The sequence below is a fragment of the Manis pentadactyla genome, chromosome 3 (assembly GCF_030020395.1).
Source record: "Manis pentadactyla isolate mManPen7 chromosome 3, mManPen7.hap1, whole genome shotgun sequence".
Classification (NCBI taxonomy): Eukaryota; Metazoa; Chordata; class Mammalia; order Pholidota; family Manidae; genus Manis; species Manis pentadactyla.
Window position 1 is genome coordinate 158,693 of NC_080021.1, and position 6,460 is coordinate 165,152.

General features: G+C 50.0%; 1 long non-coding RNA gene across 1 annotated transcript; it reads right to left on the reverse strand.

Moving 5' to 3' along the window:
• Positions 1-409: 409 nt before the first annotated feature.
• Positions 410-3,925, reverse strand: LOC130682784 (uncharacterized). The gene is made up of 2 exons (XR_008996077.1): positions 2,771-3,925; positions 410-1,305 (listed from the first exon to the last, which is right to left on the reverse strand). It is a non-coding gene; the product is annotated as an uncharacterized LOC130682784 (long non-coding RNA).
• Positions 3,926-6,460: the final 2,535 nt, after the last annotated feature.

Below are 6,460 nucleotides of genomic sequence, written 5' to 3' on the forward strand. Positions count from 1 at the left end.
GCATATTGAGAGGGACCCTTACCTTCAAACTTGCACCCAAGAAACTGTCCAAGTACTTAACCTTCCAGGTGGTGGGCCATGGAGCTGAGCCAGGATCTGCTCTATATGAGGGGGTCAGGAGTATATTTGTAAATCCAGGGTTGTTAATTCTGGTGTCTGGCTTTTGCCAGTACATGGGGTTATTAAATTAAATTCCATAAACGTTGTGCAGGTGTTTCCTTTCTCCTTACTTTGCTCAGGCAGTGGAGGAGGGAGCTGGAGGGTCCCAGGAGCCCTTCTCTCTTTCCTCAAAGTTTGCCTGTCTCAGGGCATTTTCATCAATGTCTTGGTGGGTCACTGTAAGTCCAGGGAGAGGAAACCCCAGGACAAAATACCTCTAAAAACCGAAAACATTCAAAGGGAGAAATGCTTAAAACCTGTTTATTTATTACAAACTGCAGTCCAGCACCTTCTCTCCTCTGCTCCAGAAGAAGCAGGCCAGCCCCGCCCCTTAACCTCTCAGGCTCAGACACACCCTCGGTTGCTCGGGTAATTACCCAGTGACATGCAGGTGAACTTCTCTCCACCCCTGGGGATATGCAAATGCACCAAAGCCAGGCGAGATACTCTGGAAATGTTACAATTTTACCCACAGGCCACCCCTCCAGAAACCTCACCTTAAAATCTGCTCTTTCCACCTCTTTCACAATGCTCCCTGGGTGAGAAAACTGGAGCATTGTGACCAGACTAATGACATAAGAATAGCAACAGCAATAAAATCATGATAATCCTCAAGGCGATGGATTCAGCTAGGTTCAAAGTCTTATGCAGGTTAAGTCCATAGCTCGTCCATTCCATAGGAAGGCAGTAGCTGAGGGTTCAGAGCAATCATCATGTGGCAGCTGCAGCCAGGAGGCACATTCAGGCCACAAAGACTATAGGAGAAAATAACCTTAAGGTCAGTAAGATACGTGTTTTAATGGCACCAGCATAGGCAAACCTTGTCCATCAGGTAGAATACATGCAAGAGAGTGGTCTTGTGATAAAAGTGGCAGGAATGGGATCTCGTCCTGGTCTAGTGTACCAGACTTTCACCCTCTCCCTGTGGGAGTTACAGATGGGTCGATATATATGGCTATGGGAGGTACATGCACTGGCCATAAAGATAAAACAAAACTTCCTCAGAAGATGCTCTTACCTCCTGGACGTTTTGGGTACACTACCGTGACATTTGGGGGCCATTCAGCTGTTATTCCAGGAATACACAGGAGGCCAGCTTCCACACCTTTCCCCCAAGGTGCCAGTAGGGCCAGCCATCACTGGTCCCTGTGTCAAAATGTCCAGGGCCAGCTCCATTCAACAGTGTCTCCAGGGCTTAATGCTCTGGATGTTGCTCTGCTGGCCATATCCTGGCTTCAATAACTCTTCTTTCGTTTGTACATACAGTTGTATAGGAGAGGCATCAAGGTGTGTGAGCATATCCACAGGGCTCAAAGCTCCTTTATGTGGCTGCTCATTCAAATGCTACAGCATTGTCCATAGGCAAACTGACCAACCCTGTAGACTATTGGTGTCTGAGTTCAGGCCAGATTTTAACAAACCATTGTACCTCTCTATCATGCCTGCCCCAGTAGGATTATATGGTACATAAAATTTCCACTTTATTCCTAATTGCTGCAGCCTTCTTGTAATGCACGGCCAGTAAAGTGGGTGCCTTGATCGCCCTTAATCACCTGCAACCAGCCATAGGCTGCAAAGAGATGCTCCAGGCTCCTCTTGGTGGTTTCCTGATCTGTGCAACGTGCAGGAAAAGCAACCAGTAATCCAGTAGCCATGTCCACACAAGTCACGGCATACCAATATCCTTCTGATATAGGCAGAGACCCAATATAGTCTATTTGCCACCTGACAAGGGGTATTGGCTCCCTTACTATTGTCCCATGTTGCTGTGGGACTTGGTGTAAGTCCCTCTGAGAGCATACAAGGCACTCCTTCGGGCTCTGCTGACTTCTTCAAAGCTCAGTGGCAAGCCCCACCTATGGGCTACAGCCCACATTGTCTTTTTCCCTCTGTGCAACAAACACTCGTATAGCCATTGGGCCACCTCAGAGGCAGACTTTCCTTCTAGCCAGCGCACCTGGGCCAATGTGTCTGCTTCATCATTCCCTGCAAATGCCAAAGACAAATGGCCAGTCACGTGATACACAGTAACAGCATTAGTCTGACCAGAGGCCCATAGGTCTTGCCATAACTCTCACCCCCAAAGGGGCCAGTGCCCAACCATCCAGTTGGCATGGTACCATATCGGTAGCCACAGGGTCAGGTCCCAATAGACAGCCCAACTGTCAGTGCAGACAACTATGGGGGAAGGCTCTGGGGTGAGCACAAGCCATACTGCCCATAACTCAGCCCACTGGCTGCTCTTCCCCTCACTATCCTCCATCCATATTGTCTCATTCTTAGGATGGAAAGCCACAGCCCTCCACTTCAGGGGCTGCCCACGACTGGATCAGTCTGTGTACCAAGCATCTTCATGTATAGGGCCTTTTCCCTCCTGATAAGAGGTCTCGGCTACCAAGGGCTGAAAAGCAAGTTTCTTTGCTTTCCACTGGTTTAGAGTCACCGGCCCCAAAAATCATTGGAGTTCTCCACTTAAGGGGCTAGTTTAGAGGGCACTGTGCTGCTGTAAATATGTGCCCCATTTGGCCAGTGCAGGTGTCTATGCCACGCCACTCAATGGCTTTTGGGTCCAGTCTTGCACCCACCCTGCGATGGGATAGGTGGTTATTACTTTGATCAGAGCTGTTCCGGAGATGGGCTCCGTAGCCAGCAAGGCGTGGTACACAGCAGCCAGTTGCTTCTCTATCAGGGTGTGCCAGACCTCTGCTCCTTTCCATAGTTGTTACCAGATTCCAATAGGTTGGCGTGTCCATTCAAGCCACTGCCAAAGACTCCATCCATAACCAACTTTGGTTACATGAACATCTAGTTCACAAGGTTTTGATGAGTCCATGATGTTCAAGGCCTGTACGGCCTTGACTGCCAGCTTGGCAGCAGTAAAAGCTGTTGCACATGTTTCATCCCAGTCCCACCTGATGCCCTTTTGTGCCAACCAGTATAAGGGCTTCAGAATTTGTGCCAAGTGCGGGATAAACACTCTCCAGTAGCCCAAAAGACCCAAAAACTCTTGTAATACTGCCACAGTGGTAGGGGTGGGGAAAGCCTGGACCTTGTCTATGACTGCATCAGGAACAACTTTAGTTTTACCCGACCAGACAACCCCTAAGAATTTCACAGATAAACAAGGTCCCTGAACCTTGATGCTGTTCACAGCCCATCCTTTTTCCTGTAGATGTTGCAACAGTCTAGGAACTGCCTCTTCTAAACCTGAAAGAGAATCAGATGTGAGCATAATATGATCAATGTAGTGATACAACTGCACTGTTTGCAGTTTCTTCCATGTGGCCAAGTCCTGGGCTACAAGTCCATGACAGATGGTGGGACTGTGGAGATATCCCTGTGGAAGGACAGTGAATGTCCACTGCCGTCCTTCCCACGTGAAGGCAAACTGTTCCTGGCTTTCCTGTGCTATGTCAATAGAGAAGAAAGCATTAGCAAGGTCTACGACATAATGATACGTTCCCAGTTCATGGCTGAGGGTGTCCAGAATGTCTGCTATTGAGGGGACAGGGTCATGCAAAAAGGGTGTGATTTTATTTAATTCCCTGTAGTCCACGGTTATATGCCAGGAGCCGTCTGGCTTTCTCACTGACCACACTGGGGAATTAAAAGGACAATGAGTGGGCTTTATGGTGACCACCGTCTCCAACTCCTTTAGAGTTTCTCCAATTTCCTTGTGCCCCCAGGCAATTTATACTGCTTAATATTTGTCACCTGCCGAGATACAGGCAGAGCTACAGGTGGGTGCTTAGCCTGTCCCCTCAGAACTGCCTTTTTATGAAACATACCTTCAGTCTAAACTCACCTGCAGTGGTCTGTAACCACAGGCCCTGCAGAATATCTACCCCCAAAATATATTCAGGGACGGGAGAAATGCACAGGTATACTCCCTTGGGGATAAATCCCCTATCCTCAATGGGATTTGGGCTTTCTTCACTCTAACTGCCTTACCCCCATAGCCATCTATCACAGCAGGGGCCCCAGGAAAACGCTCAGGGTTGCCATGAATCAAAGAACACTCAGCTCCTGTGCCCACCAGCGCCAGGACACATTGTACATTCACAGGGGACCAATGAATTGCTAATTCTACATGTGACCTCTGGTCCCCAAGGTGGGGACTTTGACAACCCCCCTCAGTCAACCACGATGCCCAATCATCCTCCTGTGGGGGTGAGGGCTCGGGCAAATCCTGAGTACTGTCTCCCATGAAGTTTTGCAGGGACACAGGCCCAGTATGAGGCTTTGACTCTCGTTTCCATGTCCTGGACCTCAGCAGCTGGAACTGCTGCTCTGGCTTTAATTGGTGCCACAGTTCTAACAATATTCTGTTGGGCTGCCCATCAGGTTTTCCTTCTATTACCCTGGCCTTTATCAAATCAACCCACACCTGGGTCCTCGAGGCCTTCATGGGGCCTTTTGCACCTCTCCTTTCAGTCGTGGCCCATACTTCCCTCCTTGCCCTTAATGTTTCAACCTCCCCCAGATCTGCTCTAGTACAAGTAACTTCCCTTATGGGTTGCCCTAGGTGGGGGACAAAAGTATTCACTAGGGACCCAAAGAGAGATGTGGGAGCTGTGTGAGGCACCAGGTTTCTCATTCCTACAGTGAACACCTCCTCATCAGGGCCCTGGGGGTCCATATCATAGATGATGTTTTTCATACCCAGTTCCTGCAGTACCTGTTGGAGCTCTGCATACATTTTCATACTACTGGGTAAATGTGGTAAGTCACCCTGATTAGGCCAAACTACCCTGATGGCAGCTGTCCACCATTCCAGGAGTGTCTGATTCCCTGAGGTGTGATGAGCATTTTGCAACCACTGCCAGAGGGAAGGGTGAGTCATCAGGGAAGCCATTCTACTCATCTCAGTACCCAACACAACAACATTTTCCACCCCCATATCCCAGAGACGTAAAAGCCATGTGGGCAGAGATTCTGATGGCCTCTGCCTACACTGGATGCTCATGTCCACCAGCTCCTCCTGGGCATAGGGGCAGAGCATGGTGTGCTCCACAACCTGGGGAGGGGGCTGCTCCTCCCCTTGAGGAACCCATGGTTGTTACATGTTAATTTTCTTTAATTACAGCTGGGCAGGCCTTTAAAACAGGAGAAGATGGTACCTCTGGCAGTGGCCTGGATAGCAGATCCGCCAGTGGCCCCACCTCCTCCTCTTCTCCCTTGGGCTTCTCCACCAATGCCTCCTCCTGCGCCATTACTGGGACTGAAGGCACTACTCTTTCCCTTCCCCATGGCCTTCTGCAACTTGGCTTTTCCTACTGCCTTCCTCCTTGCTGCTAAGGGGTCTTCTAGGAGCATGACCTGGCTTTTCAGTAACTGTCTCTCAATAGCATCCCATAGGTTATCACCCAGTTCCTCTAAGCAGTGCTGAAGTGTGTCTCTCTCCCACCTAAGTCCCTCTCTGTTCTCACTAACCCTCTCGATAATCCTTTCTCCCGTATAACATTTTCCACTGTTTTGATGAAAAAAGACCCTACAGTGCAGCCACTACATGGCCCCCTAGGGTCTCCAAGCAGTCTTCCAGCTCACGGGGGGGCTAATTCTACAGCTTCTGGTGTTTCCATCCTTCCCGGTTCTGGGGAAGGCCCCACCCCTCCAGGAGGTACTTTACCCTAGACCAATTCCCCAGTAGGGGTTCCCAAATTGGAAGCCCCATGGCTGGGGGAATAATAACAGGTGAAGCGGCACACTCTGCCGCTCCATCTGCTGGAGCCTCGCCAGCATTCACAGGAGTAGCCCTCCCAAAGGTCGCACCCATTATGATAAATTTTGGGTTCAGAGGAATCCTGCCAAAACTACTCCTAGTAAAGAGAGAACCAAGATGGCGGCATGAGTAGAGCAGCAGAAATCTCCTCCCAAAACCAAATATATTTTTGAAAATACAACAAATACAACTAATCCTAAAAGAGAGACCAGAAGACACAGGACAACATCCAGACCACATCCACACCTGCGAGAACCCAGCGTCTCGCGAAGGGGGTAAGATACAAGCCGCAGCCCAGCGGGATCTGAGAGCCTCACACCCCAGCTCCGGGCAGGAGGAGGAGTCAGAGCGGGAAGGGAGAGGGAGCCCAGGACTGCTAATCACCCAGCCCTAGCCATCCGCACCAGAGCACAGACACAGTGCATGCGTGGGGTGCTGGATACTAGGGAAACAGGACAGTAAGACCTGTGAGTGGGTCCCCGCAGCCGGCGCACCCGGGACAAAGAAAAGCGAGTCCTTTTTGAAAGTCTTAAAGGGACAGGGACCCCACAGCTGGACGGAAGCACCCTGGGACACTTA